At 38.0% G+C, this 21,450-nt stretch overlaps 1 long non-coding RNA gene across 2 annotated transcripts in view; it reads right to left on the reverse strand.

The window, feature by feature from the left end:
* The window catches only part of LOC104153556 (uncharacterized), a 50,173-nt gene extending 30,662 nt beyond the window's left edge, over positions 1-19,511 (reverse strand). For both annotated transcript variants that reach the window (XR_011139183.1, XR_011139182.1), the window contains exon 1: positions 19,378-19,511. This is a non-coding gene — a long non-coding RNA (uncharacterized lncRNA). The remainder of the gene's footprint in view (positions 1-19,377) is intronic.
* Between the last annotated feature and the right edge of the window lie 1,939 nt (positions 19,512-21,450).

Consider the following 21,450-nt stretch of genomic DNA (forward strand, 5'->3'; position numbering starts at 1 on the left):
TGAAAACCTGTTAACAAGAAAGCATGTAAAAGAACATTTTCCATCACTGGTTCACTTAAAACATTCTGCAAGAGGTAGTTTGATTTCACAGGACATGGGAGGGCCTTTCAGAAAGTTTGGCGGCTTGTTTTCCTTCTGTGCAGCTGGTTGGCTGGCTGGTGGCATCTCTTACCTCCAGGAACCGAGCTCCTCAAAAGCCTTTCTGGAGGCAGGTGGTTTTAAGGCTCTACTTGCTATACTCCTATGTTTTTCAGAGTCAGGTCGCTTTAGCAATTGCTAGACTGTTACACAGAACTAAAAGCCTGTTAATCCTGGGAGCAGTGTTTGGCTCGGTTGCATGTTCGTTATTCCTCAGGCTTCCGGGGTTTCAAGGCTCCACATCTCACCACCAGAAAGGCAGAAGGCTCTGTGCTTCCACGGTGGCTTTCTGAAATTAACCCTGAATGACCTTGAATTAAGAGAAATTGTTTCTTAAAATGTTAGAAATTTTTATGGAATTGTGATTCAATATCCTGGCCAACTTTGCCATGAAGTTCTGATGATTCCTTTTAATCAGTAAAATTTTTGCATTCATCCTCAATTAACTTATTTGATAAGGAAAGTAAAACATTACTTTTATGGATCTTAATAAAATATTTTACATATTGCAGAGACAGAGACGTCTTTAGTGATGTTCGACAAAGTTCATGGAAAGCACCATCTCATATAGTTTTTATCATAATTTCAATGTTTATCAGCAAAAGTATAAATTAGTTTTAGCTACTGGTAATTAGTTACATCAGAACAAGAATACACATTATTGGTCTGAGACTAATATGTTGCAAGCAATAATATCACACAGTACTTCCATAATTGCTGAAAGTTTGGAATAAACTTGATAGGAAATGATTTGATTGGAAAAGATCACAAGTCGGACTACAGGAGCCACAGCTACTTGTCTGGATACTAATATGTGGCCTAGGAATGGGGTTTATGCTTCTGTTTGTTATTACGCATCTTGAAATCATTTCATCCTGTTAAAGCGCCTTATGGAAAAAAAGAAATCAGTTTTCAACCAGCTTCACATATACATTATAATACAGATTTTAAGTGCTTTTTAGAGTCTGCTGATATAGTCTTAAGCACTGCAAGACTATGCAGTAATAGTGGACCGAAAAGCTTTTAAAAACCAGCACCATCATTCTCTAGGCAGCATTAAAGAAAGACACAAATCTTGAGCATCAGTGTGAAAGTTCCTCTGACTTCGTGTTAGTGAATTTTGTAAAATATACAATTGAAAAAAATGTGCCCAGAATGTTCTGGAAAATCTGTCCCATGCATCATACAGTTATAATATTCAAATTGACATTACTGAGGATCTTAACAATTAACTTTGCACAGAATAAACTAACCTCTGAAAACTAAGGAGCTGAAGAGGTGTTTTTTTTTCTGTAAGGTGTTTTTCCCCATCATTTTATGGCTCAGATCTAGAATGAGACGTGTTACTGGCCATTTTGGGAGATATAGGAATGGAATAAATGATTGTCCCTCATAATAATTTTATTCAGCTTGCAAAAGTTCAGACACACAAAACCATCACTCTTTTTCTTGGTAGCAAGAATTTGAAACACCTATTCTGCAGAGCTGATGCATTCTATCTGAAGCCATTCTTTTCTGTCTTTTGTAGCTCCTAGGACAGCTTTTTTCCCAGACAAAGTCAAACATCTAAGTTTCTGTTGTATAGGAATTGCTTCTTTTCTGATGCACCAGTGCCGGAGCACAGCCCAGTGTTGGACTCAGCACAGTCTGTCACAATGGAGACAGAGGTTAAACAAGGAGGTTTATTCAGTTCTGTTGGGGAAGAAACACATCCATTAACAACTTAGAGGTTTAAAGCAGACAAAAGGCCCATTTCAAGAATAAGAGTGTCAGTTTTCACAATATTGAACTCGGCAGGTACACAAAGAGTGTCATGTGTCACTGGTGCAATAGGATAGCCAAGCTCAGGGGTTGCCTCCTTCAAGTCTCCTAAAGTAGTTCAGGCTTCAGACGCTTTGAAAATATTGCAGATGCAGGCAGAATTGACACAGCTGAATAAGTACCTCGCAAACGGAGAGTAGTTCAGTAAAGTGAGGCTATCCTCCAGGGAACAAATGTCCCAGGGTGCAAATGCCATTGTAGAAACTTAAGTCAGGAACAAAATAAGCTGAACTGCATTTATCTGCACTCAATTCTAAGGCTAGGAGAGTAGGACTAAGAGTCAGTCACAACCATTTTGGTGAATCAAAAACTGAATTTCAATTTGCCAAGCTCTTACAAACATTTGTGGCAAATGAATTGTAGGCCAATGGCAAACATTTGTTTCAAGCTTAAACAAAATTCTTTGCAGAGCAGGTGCAGAAGCAATACAGTAACCACCTTAGCAAACCTCATCTGTGAAGTTTGAAAGGAGGGACAGACAGGAACAGATTGAAGAGAAAATTGGGAAGAGATTGTAGAAAAAGGGAAAGGAGAAACAGAGGCTTAGAAAGAAGGTGACGGGAGGGAAGAGGGTGGAAGAAAACGAGGGAGAATGAGAAAGAAATTAGGGATTTAGGACTAGGGGGATCCTCAGTACTGTGTTTTACATGAAATAAATACCCCTTTTGACAGGCTGCGGGAGAAATATACTACCTGTTGAATACTCTCTTCATTGATCAAGAAATAACTTCAGGCAGAATGTTAATGACATATGCACAAAACAGTTATTTGTAGCTAGTGCAACTTCTTGTTTTATTAAAAGAGTCCAAAAACTATTATCTATGTTTTAAAGCACATTAGCACTCGTCAGTCTGGGGTTTCCTCTACTGAATCTCAGTTTAGACAGCAATCAGAACATCTCCAAAGATGCAGAACTTCAAGAAATTGCTCAGAAAGTTATACAACTATCCACATTTGTGCAATGCTATCTATCCTCTCTCTTTTTTTGGATGCATCTTCCCTAGTCGTTCCTCAAGTCCTTTCCCTTTCTGTCATCCCTGTAGTGTCTTACTTCTGTATTTTAAAGTATCAACAAAGGCCATAGAGTGTACCTCAAAATCTTCACTTGTCCTTCTCTTTCTTTGGCCTACTCACAGACATATGTGCTCCTGCCTCCCTTCTGACCCCTGATCCCTTCCCATCATACAAAAAAAAAAATCCTATTTTCTTGACAAATCCACCAATTGTAAAGGCTCACACTCTACGTAATCTCGGGAAGGTTGGGCATGTATGAGAAGGTTGTGCATATATGAGTGACAGATATGCCATCAGCCATAACTGATATGAATCAGGGCCAAGACAACCCATTCACGTTCTCATGAATGAATAGGATGCCATTTTGTTAATATTAGAAATAAAAACCTAGAGAGCTACTCCCCCCCACCCCCAAGATCTCTGTGAATGTAGTATGTAAATTATTTCAGGCCAGACTTTGAAAAGCGATTCCCATAGCCAGGGTCAAAGTTTCAGAAGAACTCTTTTCCCTTTTACATATTTGAATGAAATTTTCATTGGTGCTGATGACTTCTAAAAATGTGGCCACTGTCATTAAGTCATTAAAAAGGAACTATTTGGTGCTAAGCTCTTCTGGAAATCTGTTCCAAAAACATGTCTGCATTTTCACTGTTGCTCCTTCTTTTTTTATTTTTGATTATGGTGTCAGTGACTAGCATCCTTATCACTCTACTCATACCGCAGTATTTTCATATTTTCTGCATTTTGATTAGAATACATTTGGCCTAATTAGAAATGTGAAATCAGGATGGATGATAGCTACCCTACAACCACACTTCAAACACCGTTACAGGCATTTCAGGAAAGGGTCAGAGAAATAAACCACAGCTCATTAGCCTGAGGCTATGAGTGATCTACCAACCATACAGAAAATTGGCAGCCCTTCTGTCTTTTGTCCTCAAGGAGCCTGTGTATTAAACTAATTGTTAAATATAGCAAACAGACTGGCAGTCCAGTCAGACTATTTTTTTGCACATGTAAAATAATGGGGTTATTTGGATTTTATTGAAATGCTATCCGTATACCTTTTACAAATGTGCAAGCACTTACATGCTTCATAGAAAATCTTCAATACTGGCCTGAGGTTTTAAAGGAGCCACTCTAGAGTAAACTGCATAGCTATAGAAAAAATGTACATCTTATTTACAAGGGAGAAATGTATTAAAGAAATATATTTAAAGATTGTTCTGATGGCTAATTCTTAATAAGTCTGAAGTTTTGCTATATGACAACATTTTTAAGGACCATACTTAAATATTTGAAATAGAAGCGAAAAAACTTGTCGTGTTCAATATTCTGTACTGCACTTTTATAATTCATATACATATATGTATGAAGATTGTGACATGCTTCTCTCTTCCCAAATTGTAGTTTTTGAAGTGAAAAGCTTGTGTGATGGTCAAAAATTGCTGAGTGAGATTTGTTCAATACTAACTGACATTATTCCTTACTGTTCTCATTAAAAACTGGTGATGCAGCACAATGACTTTGTTGGTGACAAAGAAAATGATTTCATTTTATTTCAAGATTGGAATTTTTAGATTATACCAATCCAGTGTCCACGTCCTTTTTGAGAAATAAAATTACCATAACAAAAGAGAGCAGTATATGCACAGAGCACGTTCCTATAAGAACAAATTGAAAACATCATATAAAACAATCTGAGACTGGAGAAAATGGGAGGTGAGGGAATGAGGAAAATAGAGGAATTAATTTTACCTGACTTTACTTATAGAGAAGATAGGCCTATAGTCTAATTTAGTTGTCTATTATCCTTCATCTGCAAGCCAAATACAGTTCTTTTAGTTTACATTTTTCCTGTAATAGTTTACATGAAGAACTACTGAAATTTATTTTTTTAATTTAGTGTTTGTATCATGTTAGTGTCAAAGACATCTATGTGAAATAGAAACTAGCTTTAGCTGAATTTAACAACAGATGTTCTCTGCATGAAGGAATTTACAATCAGATAGAAATGACAGTTAAGGAAGAAAGGGGAAACAAGGCTTGGGAGAGTAGATCCTAGTCATATGGTTAATCCCAAATTTCTAGCATCACTAGCTTCTTAGGGACATTTCTTATCTCAAAGACTATTTTAAATGTTACATAACTTAGGACAGATAACTTGAATAATTTACTACTCTTTCAGACACTTGTAACCTTTCCAAAAATAAGATCTTGAACTTGAGCAGAAATTCCCATGTTTTTTCCCACTCTCCATAAGGTAGACTTTTACTAGACTTTATTTAAAAAAAATTTTTTTTAAAAATGTAGTTGGCTTTGAGTTACCAAACATAGAAGAATTGCTGCTATTTAAAAAATAGTTTTAGAAATATAAATTGAAAACAACTACCACAGCTCATGTGTTTGAAGCACTGACCAAGATGATTACAGGATTTAATATGTTTGCTCTTCTTTGCATCGTACTGCTGAGGAAAAGAGTTGATTTTAGTAGGATTACCCTTGTGCTTAAAGCTATGCATATGCTTTGCAGGGTCAGGAAGGCAATGATCAGAACTAGTAGGACTGGGCTTTGTTACTAACTGAGGCTTCCTTCCCCTCCCACAAAGCAAAGGAAATTAAGTCCTCCGTGGTTGCTTCCTGTGTTTGTCATAGCGTTATTTCCATTCTGTAGCAATACTTGCTGCTTCAGTATATGCCATATCCAATGAACGTGCACAAAAAGGTGGTGCCATACCTCTGATGATATTCCAAACAGCTGACTCTTGGCTGAAACCAAATCAAAGCCAAACTGTCATTGCCCTCAATAACTGAAGAATTTAGAGTTAAATACAATCAGCTGGCACATAGCAGCAAGGGAGGTTGCTGTCACATTCTCATTCGTCCTTATTGTGTTAGAAGTTTATCTTTAATGTATTTTCCTTTTTATTTGCAGTGGGAAAAACACATCCATATGATGGAGATGATGAGATACAGTTGTGGTTTGAGTTGTGAATAATCTAATTCAAGTTGTGAATTATCCTCATTTAAATTTTTCCATAATTATGATATAAAGAAAACTAGATTACTCCCTCAAGGTCAGGATTCTTTTTAAATGCTCTCAGAAAAAATCTACAGTAGTTGTAACAAAAGGCTTGTATGATTTTTTTTTTCGATGTCATGCAGTCTCAAACTGAACCTGACATTAATGAACAGATAAACTAAGCAATCATACAACTATGAACTGGTATCCCAAATATTTATCTATGCTTCCTGGTTTCTCCTAATTTAGTACATGACAAGGTGTTTCGAGAAAGCACATAAAGCAGCTGGTAAAGGGGAAGCTATCAAATTTATAGTCTATTATATTCAAATTTTCAGTCTTTCTATACTGCATTAATAAAGCTAAAGCATGGCTTAATGTCATATGGGTTTGCAATCTCTTTATACATTAGTTAACTATCACTTGCACTTAACTATATGGACAGTACACACAACAAGAAGTGAAATAGGAAATGGCATTTTTTAAGGGCAGAGACAGCTTTCCAAGATCAGTGTAATTTTTCCTATGAGCTATGATCATGTAGGCAAATTCTGCATTCCTTTCCTTAATGCAGACAAGGCTGCTTAGGTCCAGAGTCACCAAGGTATTTAAAACCCCTTGATCAGCTATGACCATCAAAAGGAAAAGATAACATAGCCAGAATTCTCTAACATGATGTTTTAATCCAAGCCAAGACTTATGGGTGCTTGTAAAGTAATATTAAGCAGCCTAAGCTGTATTTAGTAAACCCAAAAGCCAAGAAAACGACCCAGAAATCCTACATTCAAGAAAACATCAAAGATTTGAATATTCCACAGACCATTCAAGCCATATCCCACAATGTCTTCAGTAGATTTTATACCAGCGTTAAAACGGAGGCACAGTAAAAAATCATTGCATGTGTTCACTATGCATACAGATATTTTTCCTTAAATGCAAAAAGAAACTAAAAATGTTTTAAAAATTGGATTTTAGGTGCTTTCCTTTTGCCATATTATGAAAGAGAAATCCTGAAGAGTGTACTGGGTGCCTGTATAACCTTTTGGTCTTCTGTGAAGCAATTCTTGACCTTAAGAGAACATTACATTGCATCAAACAAAAAATGTTATCACCAGCTCTCTCTGTAAGGTTAGTGAGGCAAAACTCAAGGCAAAGCAATACTTTTGTTTTTCCTGGAACAAGTATACAAGGAGTCTGAACATACAGAAACAAATCAGAGTAAAAGCAAGCTATTTTCATAATTTTTTAAGTGAGATTAGTATTACAAAAGGCCTTAGCCTGTTATGACGGACTGTGAGGCATTTAAATCACAAGACATTTATATAAAATGTGTGCACCAAGGCATTTAAATGTATAATAACAGCACTGTAGTTTATTGAATGAATATTGTAACTTAGAGAAGATTCTCAAGTCTATCCTCTTCACAAAATCTTGTAACTAAACCCATTACAAACTCCTAACATTGCATACTTTTTCTGGTATCATTTTAGACAACTGAAGAAAAGGTTTTGTAAACCCTAATGCTATTAAGTAGTTTGCTTCTCAGTTTATCTCTTTCCCTCCCTGAGAGTGCAACAGAAACAATTAACCAAGTTTCGATTAACTGCTTGAAAAATCACCAGCTGTTTTTTCTCATTCACTTAAACCTTTCATTCTTGACCTAGATTTAGCAAGTAAGACAGAGAAACTCAGCAAGATTTCTTCCCCAGGAAAACTGAGCCTGTAATATAGTTATGACAAAGGCAAAAATGTACCTATGTAAATCCAGATTCAAATTGATCACCCATTTCCCCATACCCTTATTTTATTACATTAAGAGCAATTTAATTATCAAGAAAATAGAAAGCTAACAGTGTGGTTTGAACCAGCTGAGCAGCATACAGGATTCACACACACAGATCTGTAAATTCATCTCAACTCTAGCCTCAAGCAATATCTAGACCTTATTGTCCTGTGAACAGAGCCTGGCAGCAGTTTTAATTTCTGTGATGCTTAGTTGATATATATGAGTTGATGTATATGTGCACAATGCAGAATTTCAGACATTTTCCACATTACAGGCCATAATTTGTGCTAGTTAGCAGCAGCATCATATAACACTGGTAGTAGATTGGCAATGCACTTAAATGGTGGCTGAGATGAGATCACCAATCTCATTTTCACATTATTACTAAGATTTGCACTGAGGGACAACGCACACCCACTTCACCTATTCTCTTTTCCCTATGTCCTCACAATGGATTACTTAAATTACATAAATATTTAATGCAAGTGTCTCATCATTTACTATTCATTGTCTGTGTGGATAGGCCCATAGTTGAGAAGCAGTTAAAGTTCAGAGCCTTTGAAGCTGTCTTTTCTAAAATATCTTAGTCTAGAATAGACTGATCTTGTAGAACCATGCAGATTTTAAAAACTACACTGAATTAATGCACAAATGCCTGTCCATGCACAAAATACAAGGTGCAAAACAATACAGAGCTCGGAAAAGAAAATCTTTCAATAGTCTGTCGCACACATAATTCCAAGATAGTCTCTGTGCTGAAAGGTCTTGGATAGTACTCAATGGCTGCTGAACTCTTTTGCTTAGAAGGGAGCATTTCTCTTTGGCAAAAGACAGGGAGAACAGAAAGTTTCTGTGACTGACAAGGAGCTGATCATTTGGAAAGTACCTGTACGTATTTGGACAGATGCAACTGGTAATTTGTAGGTGAAGCTAAAGACATGTACTCAGTATATTTTCTGAAGAAATCAAGCCAGTTGAGGTGGATGAAACCAATCTTTAAATTCATTCCACCTTTTTTTCCATCAGATAAATCTGTTTTTTGGAATTCTGCCCAAAAGCAAAAAAGATTGACATTAAAAATAAAAAAGTGGAAAAAAGTGAAAAGCTTCTTTTCAGGTATATGCTCGAGACGACATGAAAAGTTCAGCTTAGGTCCCAGTAATCGAAGATAAATTTTCAGAGCTGCCTATTCACTTCTTTATAGCTCAGTTTCCTCATCTATAAAATGGGAACAGCGAATGGTATTTAGCTTGAGACAAACACAAAAATAGAGTTTTACATGTCTTCAGTGATAGCAGCCAGGTACGTGTGAATGATTGTCTGAGTTTTACAGATGCAATATCTGAAGCTGAGAAGTGTTTTAATAAATTGGAAATAGTGAAGAGAAAACTGTTTTTGTCTGTCTGTGGCAGACTATTGCAGTGACTGACGACGGTAGTGCCATCTGATTGCTGCCTTTGATATTTCAAATACTTTACTTGCCTTAAACAAATTACAAACTATTTTGTACGTTCTCTGCCTCTTCTTCACTACCTAAAGCATTGTTCCATGCTCGTTACTGTTCTATCCAAATTTGTTTTCTTGGGCCATTTATGGTGACTTTCGTGTGTTTACATGCAAAGCGGAGGAAAATGCCAGTTGATTTTTTGTAAGTTACACTGAAACTGAAATAGTGAGGACAGTAAAAACATGTTTTTACTAGTAAACTAGTGCAAACATGACATGGAAATCATAGTGGGAGTGTGCAGAGTGCATGTAATACCAACATATCTTTTTCTTACAAAGTGTATTATATCACCAGAGGGACACTTTAAAATCAAACCTTTCAAAGTTTTCAGATATTTCAGTGGTATGCACATTTATGGCTAGCAATTAAACACAGAAATTATGGATAGAATGCAATTGGAAGTGAAAATCTAAAAAGTCTGCACTGATCTAAGAAGACAGGCTGATGCAAAGCATCATCTCCCAAAGGCCCTTCTGTCTACCTAGTTTTGAAACATACACTAAACCAGCTGCCAAACCTGGCTTTTAAATGGAGGCTACAAAAAAGGTGTTCTGCATTTTCAGTACATGCCGTTTTACAAAGGAAAGAAGCAGTGTCTGGCTGCTGTATAGTTAGGCAAAAGGGAGCCAGCTTGCGAGTGATTAGAATAATGAAACTGGAAAGGATTAGCCACATTATCCAAACATGAAGCAATAGGCTAGTCAAACTAATCCCCGAGGAATAGTTAAAGGAAACAAATGACATGATAGACACAGGGTTACTTCTCAGTAAGATAGCATTAGAGCATGTGGTACTTGCACTCATGTTCTGTTTGCATATTTTCTAAAAGCATATGCAGGCAGGGAGAAGGTAAGCCGACGTATCTGTGTGACAATATTGAGCTAGTTTTATTTCAGATTCTGCATGTCTTATCTGACTTTTAAAAATAATTAAAGTGTTATTAGACTGACTGATATCAATGGAACATCCACATCCTGTGGAGTCCTTAATTGCAGGAAAAGAAGGGTAATGATCCAGGTTTTAATATGACTGTGTCTATTGTGCCCTGTTGGATGGATTCATTATGCAGTGAGTGAACATTTTTTTTTCTTCATTATTTGATTATTTTGGAATTGTAAGAAGTAATTCCAGTGCTAATCACAACATTTATATTTTAGAAGGATAAATTATCCCCAAATATTTTTTCTTTTACAGAAACTCCTCACATCTGGAAATAATGCCCCAGCACCGTATTCATGTATATCTATCCATACAGAAATGTGATTAACAAATTAGTGCTAGACCTACTAATACTAAAAACAGATGAAAACAAGCCATGTACTGGATATTCAGAGAAGACCTAATTCAACATCCACTGGAGTCAAAGAGAGTCCTTCCAAATTCAGAATTATGCCATAACTGGAAATGTAAAATAAGGGTAAAAGCACTATTATCATTAAAATGACTATATTCCTATAGACCATACATGCATAGAAGGACCTAGATTAACAGCAAAATAGGAATGAAGCTGCTACTGATTATCCTTATGATGACTTCAGGTTGCACCATAGGTTCAAACATTTTGCTGAGGGGGGTTGAAGGGTTCTGGAGGAGCTGTTACCCTCTATTCAGCGTGAGCGTTGCCTGAACCTGCTCCTGAATAGTCACTCAGCTAGTGCAGGTGAGCCCCTGTGACCATCTCCCTCTCCCTTCAATCCCAGCAGAACGCACACACCCTTACGCATCTCTTGGCTGCAGAGAGAAGTTTTGAGGACTGTGGCAGGCCAAGTACAATAATGTACCAAAGACTCTTTAGCCTGTACAGTGTCTCTGGCTGATATGTAGCATACGATTCAGAAGAATGTCTAAGTCCTATAATGGACACTTACGAATTATTCTGCCTACAAATTGTCTTCTTAACCATGATCAGTTAGTTACTGGCTTCTGTACTGAAGATTGAGGGTGCACAGTGCTGTACATTTTTCTCTGTTTAATGTGATACTAAGTATTTCTTATTGTCCCTATTTAAATCTCACTTTGTTAGAAATCCAATAATCAATTGGCTTCAATAACATCCTTTGACAATGATTTCCACAGGTTAATTGCATGTGCTATCCAAAAAGTATTTCCTTTCACTTTTATTAGCTGCTTGATAAAGTATTTTTTGTAACCCTGTTAGAAGAGCTGAATTTGGGAAGACTTTAGCAGGTTCTGAAGGAGCGTAATCATCCGTTCCTTACCAAGTGATATATTAGATCATTTATTTGTGGCAAGACAGACATTTCAATAGTGCTTATTGTTTCCCATAATGAAAGGTTTAAATCTTCCTTTAGGTTCCTCTGAAATTTAATTTTTGTTGATGGAGACAAGCCAGTTTGTGCAAGATTTTTTTGATGTCAGGGCTTCAGAAATCCCAAACTATTAATTATATTTTTCCACTCTGTAGCTCTGTGCTGTTAAAAAAAAAAAGAAAAAAAAAGGAGGTGGAGGAAATCAAGTACAATAGAAGCTTTCACACACCTCAACTTTAAAAACAATAAATTCCTTCCCTTTAGCAGGATTATTTATTGAGCTGCTATTTAAGCACTGAAAATGGATTTTGTCATACACTCTATACCACTCATGAAAACTGCATCCTATTGTATTTCTAAATTTGCATTTGGCAGAAGCGCACAATGCAAGTGACAAATTTATCTCCTTGGCCAAGTTAACCCCACAAATGCCCTCTGTACCGGAAAACTGAGGTTCCATGAATAGTCTTCTTCCAAGCCTGACTTATGTGTGAATTCTCTTCTACCTACTCTTTAGCAGCTGTTCCTTACAGTATAACCTACTTTAATTAAGAAGATGACTGTGTTAGCAAAATAAATGTATTGGCTACACAATATATTTGTTTCATCCAAATTGATAATATCATTGGTACATATTAATATCAGATTTTATCCTGCAGTGTTTGCTTAAATAAAATTCACATTATGAGACAGTGAAAAGCTTCCATAGCTGTAGCACCATACTTGATTCCTTTTCTATTCAATTTTCAATCCAAGAAAATCTTCTATTCTCATCTGCGATGCATTCTGAGGTCATGGACAAAGGCTTGAACAAATTTTTCTCTCAGAAAATCAATAATGATTAATGATATCTGACTTCAAAAAATGTTGTTTCATAAAAGTAATAGACAATGAGGCACTCATCTACCTAGAAGAGGCTGGGTTCCAGTCCACCTTTTATACTATTTTCCAGCAGTCAATACCTTGTATGGAAAAAAAGGCTTTCAATTCTTTGGCAAAGTTGCCTCATTTTTCAAATACACAGAATTCATCAGCAAGCTAGCAATTTCACAATGTGGGTTATGAATAGGAAATTATTCACAATATACTGTTGGAATATTCAGAAACTGCTACTCATTCAGCTATGCTAATGCCTCAGATCCTGAAAGGCAAAGTAGCTTGACTCCCAAACTTTAAAAAGAAATCTGATGATACATATAACTAATCTCATGATTTGAAGGCACAAACCATGATTTTTATACCACTAAGTCTGGCAGTGCTGCCACTGGGGCGTAATGGGCAAAGGAACAGGTGTTTGCAAAGCCTGCAGACGGCAACATTTTATATTCTTTCACCTGATAGAAGAGTGGTTTATTCAGAGAAAGATGCCTGGATACGTCATCACAAAATTTCGTGAAAGTTTTTATTCCCAAAAGAAATGGTTCCATTCACACTTCAGTACCGGGAACGAATGAGTCATAGCTGCCCACAGATCACAGAGGACCAGGAAATTCATTCTTGTGTTACCTAAAAAAAGCTTGTCAGGAGTACCCTGGCCTACATATATAGCATATGCATATGTGCCTGGCTGCACGTAGATGCATACTTGTATTTACATGACTCAGCTTGTGTCTTTATAGCCAATTTTCTCAGGATTGCCCTGTGTTTTCTCTCTCCCTGTGTGCTCCCCATATACCGTTTTCCTCATTTTGGAAATGTGACATATGCAAGTGTGGACAAACTAGGTCCAAACAAAGAAGTGGAAAAGGCTTCAAATATAGGACTAATTAACCTAGTCATAGCATTATTTTGATAGTTAGGTGACTTGTCGGAGGCACATCTACTTCTTCCCAGCGCTGTTCTGTGCTACACAGGGATACTCTCGGTACCTTTGTGTGACAATACTCAGCACCATTGTTTACTTTTTCTCACACAGACGATGTCTGATCTTTTGTAAGAGGAAAGAGATGCTCACAGGTTGCAATATTTGTTTGTTGAGCACTGGAACAAATGCCTAGCTCCTCTCTCTCCCTGTGGCTGTAAGGAGAGAGGGAAGCTGCCTCCTCCTCTTCCATTAGAAGGAAATTGCGTGATTCATTTTCCCTAGTAGCTGACTATAATATAGCTTCTTTTTAACAGCTGCCATGGACTTGCTCAGCTGTTCAGTGAGCACAGCGGTAATACTGAGCACATATGGGTCACTCCGTTCTCCTTGCTTTCTGCTGTAGACTTCAACCGGACTGAAGGGATACGCTGAACCTGTAGTTTGTGGTAGGGCAAGCGAACAGTCCCACTACCTGCTCAGAGGCTGGGCCTTATAATTTGGAAGTGCAGCAACGCTGCCACAGCTCACTTTGTCAGTGACTAAAGTAAATACTATCCCATTTCATGTTAGCCTTTCATGCCAACCAGTAGGATTACTTTGAAGCAGTGCAGCGTCCTCTGAAGTTGACATCAGGCACGTAAAAGAGGACACTGGCTCATAACAAGGCAGCAGTGAACTGCCTTTGGATCCCTGATTCTTCTCATTCACATATTCTGCTTAGGTTCCAGATGAAAACTGGTGATCGTAATTCCAGGAAAAAATAGATATGTTGCCAGGGAGTTGCAACTCCACATTCAGAAGGCCCCACAAAATTTTCTGTGACTGTGCCATATGATCTTAGCAAAATATTTTTCACACAGAGTAAGCACTGTTCATAAAGGTACACATATAGTAAAGTAATTAGCACCATTGCTATCTCTTGTGTGTCTCTCAATTTTCATTTGACTTTCATTTGCTGGGAAGAAAGAATCCCCCTTTTCTTATATTAAATCTGTAGGACATGGGAGAGTCATGAGTTATTTTTAAATAATGAATTCATACATGCACCTTGCTGTAGCTTACATCTATTTTGTGTATCGTGCTAAGGTAATATATTAAAACATCCATGAAGACATGCCATATAGGGAGCAAAGACAGCTTTCTAAGAGATAAAATACTGGTGAGTGTCTGGGGATTTATCTCTATTGGTAATGTTTCCCTAATGTAATGGCATTCAGTTATTTGTGTCATATGCCAGCTTACTACTAATCATTACAGAAAGTCTCCTGAAGGAGGTCTAAGTTTATATTGTGATGCTGTCATTTACAAGCTATTTTAGACTAGCTTTTATATATGAGAGTCTGCTTCACAGTTTTTGGAACAGGTGATCCTTTAACATGTGCAATTTTTTTTTTCTTTAGCAGCCTTTAATATATGGGTACAAGTATTACCTTTTATTAGAGGTAACACAGAAGATGATGCCTGTACTTAAGGCTGACTAACAATTTCCACAATAAACTTCTTGCTTATTATATTATTAGACTTGTACTGCTCAGGATGAATTTCTCATGCCAGATAGCTGCCTCGGGTTGCGCATTTTGGGAAAATCTCAAATACAAAAGGTACAGCCATTTCCAGGAAAGAAGTTAATAAAAAATATATTGTTTTGCACACCAAAAGTTTCACCGGTACAGAATGTCCTATGGCTACTGAATACAGCAACATGGAAATCAAGAAAAAGTACGCGGAATAACACAAGTACAATCATTCTGGGTAATGTAGACGTCTTTGGTGACACCGTAGCATGTCTTGGAGATCTGGTCTTCCAGTTGTCTGAACATGGGATCTCTTTGGAGTGAAATATGGTTCCCATCTGGCTCACAGGTTTGGTTTCCTTTTTTTCAGGAGCAAGGATTGTGAGACCAAAGGGGCTGGGAAGCAGCAGGAGAAGGCTGCTCTACGAGGGCAGGAGAGTAGGAGCTGAGGAGGGTGCCCGTCCCACCATGCCTGGGCCCTGGCCTAACCCCAAAGTGGAGATGGACAATGACCCCCATGTAGACCTGGAGGTCTGGAAACCTTCCAGTTCAGATGTTCCCACAGGTGTCCTCCTGGAGCTCCATATGTCAGTGCAGCTGCACCTAGACCTCCCTCACTGCCAGGGGCTGCACAGCACCGAGGTTGCCTCACACCACTCCATTCACCCTCACATGTCCCAAGTACCAAACACAACGTCCGCCAGCACAAGCCATTTCCTCCATCAGCATTAGACCCTGAGTTTAGCTATCTACAGCTATCTAGTCTGCTGGCCCCAATAGCCAAGAAATATAGAATATCATAGTTTCATACTTTAGTAAATACTACGAATTCTACTCACAAAAAAATGTGTGTTTTCTCACCTAGAGGTGAGACGCAAAACTTGCTGAGGAAGCTGGAAGGCATATAAAAATGAAGCCAGGATTGCAGAAAAGAAAAAGATTGTCTTACGGGTAAGGCACATAAACGTCCCATTGAAAAACTGGATTCTAACTTTTGCTCCTATGTACATGCTGGTATTGGACTAGGCAAGTCACTTAAACTTTTTTCAATTAAATGCTGAATGTGATCTTCATTTTCCTTGAAACCTACTTGAGAGCTTTCAAATTTGCAGAAGTGTTAGGTCTCACAAACATAGCAGTGGCTGATTGAGACTCTGTAAATAACATGCTATAAAAGCATATAAAGTGCTGTAGAACACTAAGTGCCCTGGAAAATTGGGATCTAAGCATCTCGTTCTGGGGACCCAAAATTAATGGACACTTGACTTCTTGATCTAAAGTCTCTGTGATTTAGTTTCCTTTCTGTAAAAAGGATAAAAAATAATACCACTCTTTACAAGTATTTGTAAAGCTTAATTAGTTTAGATTTGTGGAGCACTCTGATCCTATAGTGATGAATGTTTTAAAGAAGTACATGAGGAAATTAACAATTTTCTACTCAATGCTGGATTAAGTGACAGGCTGCAGATCAGGCTAGGTATCACACAATGCTTGCAGATACAAAGATATATACAGTCCATCCTGAATGAAGAACAGACTGAGCCTCATGGAAAGTTGATGAGGCAATTCTCTCAAAAGAGAATTGCAGAACTTTATGTATAATAATGCAGATCAAGGTTTTCTCTATCTGTGAAATCCCTTGCATTTTCTCAGAGAGGAAGAAGATATGCATATTTTGTGAGAGGGAAAGGGCTGCAGCAGTAAGTCGTGGTTTAGCAGCATCTTTAGGTCTTCTTTTTGGTTAGCCCACCAGCAAGTGATATCCAAAACTATACTGCATATAGTGCCCTCAGAGATAAGACTGACAAGAAGTCCTAGAAGAAGGCAGAGGTCACCAGGCAGTCCAGTAAGTGAGAGAGAGGCTTAGCTACGGGAAAAACGGGACCCAACTGGTTAAGTCTCATTCTCAATATGAAAGTCTAAATTTAGAGATGCCTAAAAAATCTGGTCAGGCGTACCTGCTATTTATAGTTCGCTGTTACTCACATGACTCCCATGTTTATCCATTCCAGATTTACTCTCATCATACCATTGACCACAGCTTTACCTGAATCAGTTCATTGGTAATGTTGATTACAATGGTGCTTTAGTTTGCTAACCTCAGTCTGCTTATTAGGGTTATATTTTGAAACTCCAGGCCTTGATACAGAAAATTATTCAAAGTGAGCTTAATTTTTAGCACGTTTCTATTAAGCAAAGTAAGTTAATGAAGGTTAAGCAAGCACTTAATATTAAGCCTATCTTTAAATGTCTTGCTGAATCAGATCCTCCGAGGTGATATCAAATGACTGTCCCAGGTTACCTAAGGTATTAAAAGTGTCTCCCTTATTGTTGCTTGCTAATCTTTTTAATGTTTTGTTTGCTCTCTTTTCCTTTGCTAAGCTTCATACCCTGGAGCTTGTGCTGTTTTTCTATATCATGACTGGTTCATTGTTTATTTAGCTAGGCTATTGTCTAAGCTATATTAAAATTGTCCTCAGAGACGGTGTGACACCCATAATGCATGTATCCTTATTACAGCTAGAGGCACAGCACAAAAGCACTACTAATTTATTATAGCAGACAGTATAACCATTGAGCCCAGTTCAACCTTGACCAGAGGACCCAGGTGGCTTAGCCATGCAAAATATGACTCATTTGTATCTACCTATTTTGTATTCACAGCTGATAGATAGCTATTGAGAATATATGGCTATATGGATATAATAGTTATAGGTAGAAATGGATGAAGTGTCTTTAAATAGGGGATTAACTTTGATAGTCTATGTTCTCCCTTAGGATCAGGTTTTCACATGACTATTGTAGTCATTGGCTGATGTGGGAAAAAGCACAAAGGTGAGCATGCGATGAGGAGAATGAAGGAATAGCTTTAAAGCAGTAAAATAGGGAAGGATACAAATCTTCTGAAATGGGTGGGACAAATTATTTACCTCTTGTTTGCCATCAGTGATGGCCATAAGCAAAATCACTGAGAGTTTTGTCACCGATTTATTGGGACCAGAATTTCATTTGATCAGATCAGTATCTGGAAGATGAACTTTGACTCTTACCAGCGTAACAGCTGGTATAATTTGCCCCGCTGACAGTTTCAAATTCAGTCACTGCTTCTCCGCCTGCCACCTCTATTCTGATATTCACCTGCATTCAAATCTTGCCCAAGGAGAGAAAATAAGGAAGCTAACAGTACAGGGATCAGGCCAGGATTCAAGAAAGATCGCCTCCAGGGAGAAAGAAGTGAAGATGCAACAGTTACATAAAACAGTTGGCACCAGAAGCAGAGAGAACCCTGAAGAGTGAGGGAGCTGCTGAATGCCAAGTTATGCGTGGAAGGAGTACTAAATCCTCAGCCACACAGTGTTTTTTTCAGCAGTCCTCTCTCCTGCCTCTGGACAGCAAGTTCAAAGCCTGGAAAGCTGGCAGATAAGAGGACTAGAATCTGCAGGTGTAATGAGTGCCTCTCCAGATATTAGTGTGGGGGGGAAAAAAAACCAAAGTGTTTCACCTTACTGCAAAACCATTTTAGTCTTCTATTAAAATGAAGAAAGAAATATCCTAAAAGAATTACATTTCCAGAGTGGGGAGAAGTGGCAGCTTTCATGTTAAAGGGTCCATGACATATGAAGAGAGTTAACCAAAGTTTTATGCACTAAGCGTGAAATAGGAAACGCAGTGCTCACAGTCACTGGTTAAGATCCTCTTATCTCACTGTAAAAAGGAACTGAATTTTATATGTTTCTGTTGCTGGCAAGGCAGCCTACTATGTTTATCAGAAACACAGAGGAAAGTCTAGTTAGAGATTCCTCCCCACCCTTGGCTTCTATGCAACAACTGTAGCTGATTAATCCAAGTCAACAGAAAAGTCAGCCAGCAGTATAGATTAAATGAGTGGATTTTGGTGTTCATTCCTCTCCCACCTCCTCACTTCTTACGGAGTTCTGGTATTGCAGAAGTGGGGGATACTGGTACATTTTCTTGTACTATACATCACAGACTTGTGCAGTTGCTGCTGCCATGAAGTTAAGCATGCTATTTTGCAAAGATAGACACAGATTAAATCAATCTAGTTAGGGGGTTGCATTTGTTTTTACAAAGAAGCACAGTGGCACTTTTAAGACGAGATCAAACTTTACCCTTTCTAAATGCTTTAACCACAGCCGACTCACTTAAAATTGGGGCAGGTTAAAGCAGCAAATGGATCACAATTTCAGGCTGGCCTTTGTCTTAGCCTTCTCAGAAACCCCTGGTAAACCTGTTCGCTTCCCTGTGGCAAGGTCGTGACAAGCTTGTTTCTCTTTCTTCCAGTAAGCTTGTTTCAAACTTATTTTTATCTTTGCTTTAAGCTTGTAATCCTCCTTTCCCTTCTCATCTTGAATCAGATATAAGTCCTCAGATACAGTGGAACCAAACTTTCGATGTCTAGTGCCCCTCTGCAAACCCTTTACAAAGGGTTTGTCTTTACAATTAAAGTCAGTCAAGTTAGAAAGCTGCAGAACAGGCTTACCTTCAGATTTTGGTCTTTTAGAAGTGATTGAATGATATGAACCTTTTCCAATAATCCTTTGAATACAGTTCCTAAAACAGCCAGGCAAACAGCAAACTTCAGGTAAATCCGAACAACAAATAAGCTGATATCTAGACCAGCAGTGACCACTGCTAATTCAGGAAGCTCTTTGACCTTCTGGTTCAAAGTGCTACTACTGTGAAGTATCTTTTATGGCTGAAAGAGCACATGTTAGAACAAAGAGCAGAAGGAAGGCTTTTAATATGGTTTAGTTCACCTGGGATGCAGGGCCCAGATGTAAGAATTCTAACTGAGAGCAATAAAAGGGGAATGAAACAGCTAGCTACAGTAGGAGGAAATTTGTGTACAAAAACATTGCTTTAAAAAAAGAAATCAGTAACAAGATCAACAGATAGACCAAGAAGATTCGAATAAAATAACAAAGTGCAGAAATTCTGGCATCGCTTCTCCAGCCTGCTGCTCCCTACTTTTTCGGAGGCATGTAAAAATCTAACTCCTAATCGGAGAGTTAAGCAACTAAACATTTCTGGGGGTCGTGAGCACAAGCATGAAATAGGTGCTAAGCACATCACTTCTTACAGAAGTAAGTAAGTGAGCACCTTGTGAAACCAGGCCTTAAATCCTTAACTTGCATCTCCATGAAGTGCTAACTGGAGGCCATACAGGGCGCTCTGTAGCAATAGTTTAGGTCTGTTTACATTTCATAAGTAGCCAATTAGACACTTGTTGCAGCATCAAAAACACAAAAAATGAGTTTGGGTATGATGAGAGAGTCAGCGGGTGCTTGGATTTTATAGACTGGACCTGATCTGTACCACAGTTACAACAGAAAAGCAATTTAAAAAAATGCACTCAGATTTGAGGAAAAGAAGAGCATAGTTTTTTTTTTTTTCCTTTCTGCCTTAATATTTAATCTGTAGCTAGATTATCATATATGTATGAAAGTGAGGAATGAGGCATCCACCATCTACTTTTATAGGTCTTTATGTCTATAGACTAGACAGCTACTTGGCAATCTGCCCTTTTCAGTGAGAGGGCAATGGGACAGGATACGTGCACAAGACCGCCCAAAGGGGACAGGAATCACAATCCCTTGCATGATGGAAAACGAAGGGAACAAACTGAAGATTAGCCTTTCCCCCTTGCACAGTAGGAGCTGAGGAGGGGCACACTCAGACATACTGAGATGGGAGGGGATTTAAACTGTGCTGGCCAAAACTTTTGGAACAGGTCACTTCCTTGCTGTTTTCTCTCCCCTATGTCTCCCTCCCCCTGCCAAACAAACTGGGAAGTCTTCAGTCATATTGCAATTAATAAGTCTTATGCCCCAGTCAAGCAGGGCAGACTATGCTTTCACAGTTTATAGATAAGAAGGTTTGTTGAACACTACAGCAGCCTCTGGAATAGCACAACGCTGTGCACTATTCACGTTGAACAGAATTTCACATTTCTTGTTTGCAGAAAGAGACTGGAAGCGACACAAGACTGAAGGAGAAATTTGTACAACTTGCTAGAGACATTGGTGTTTCTTGAAGTAGAGCAATATCTACATATCAAAAGAACACACTTCACACATGGAAACATGACTTTGTTTAAAAACAAACAAACAAACAGAAATATACCTAACAAATATTTTGGAAAATGAAAGCTTGTAGACCACACTCCAAAAAGAGGTATTTGCAGAAGTACCTGCTGTTAATTTAACCTGACAAATTGATCCTTATATATACATTGAAATTACATACAGAATCAAAAAATATATCTTTTACATATGTTATTGTGGGGCAGTTTACTTGTGATGATAGCACAAGTATTAGTAGATCTTCTGTTTATACAGCTTGATGTAAGAACTGTAATATTTTAGGGTAAAAGTGTGCTGGAAAAGTAAGGACTTCTTTTTTTCCCTTCACCTTAAATTGCATTTTAAATCAGCTTCAGTGGTTTTATGCTTCATAGCATCCTGAAGAAGTTTATTAGTACCTAGTAAGCTCACACTGTTATCTCTTAGTGTTCTATTTCTATAAGAAATACAAGAGATCTAGAAATCTCAGC

Source organism: Struthio camelus, chromosome 2 (genome assembly GCF_040807025.1).
Source record: "Struthio camelus isolate bStrCam1 chromosome 2, bStrCam1.hap1, whole genome shotgun sequence".
NCBI lineage: Eukaryota > Metazoa > Chordata > Aves > Struthioniformes > Struthionidae > Struthio > Struthio camelus.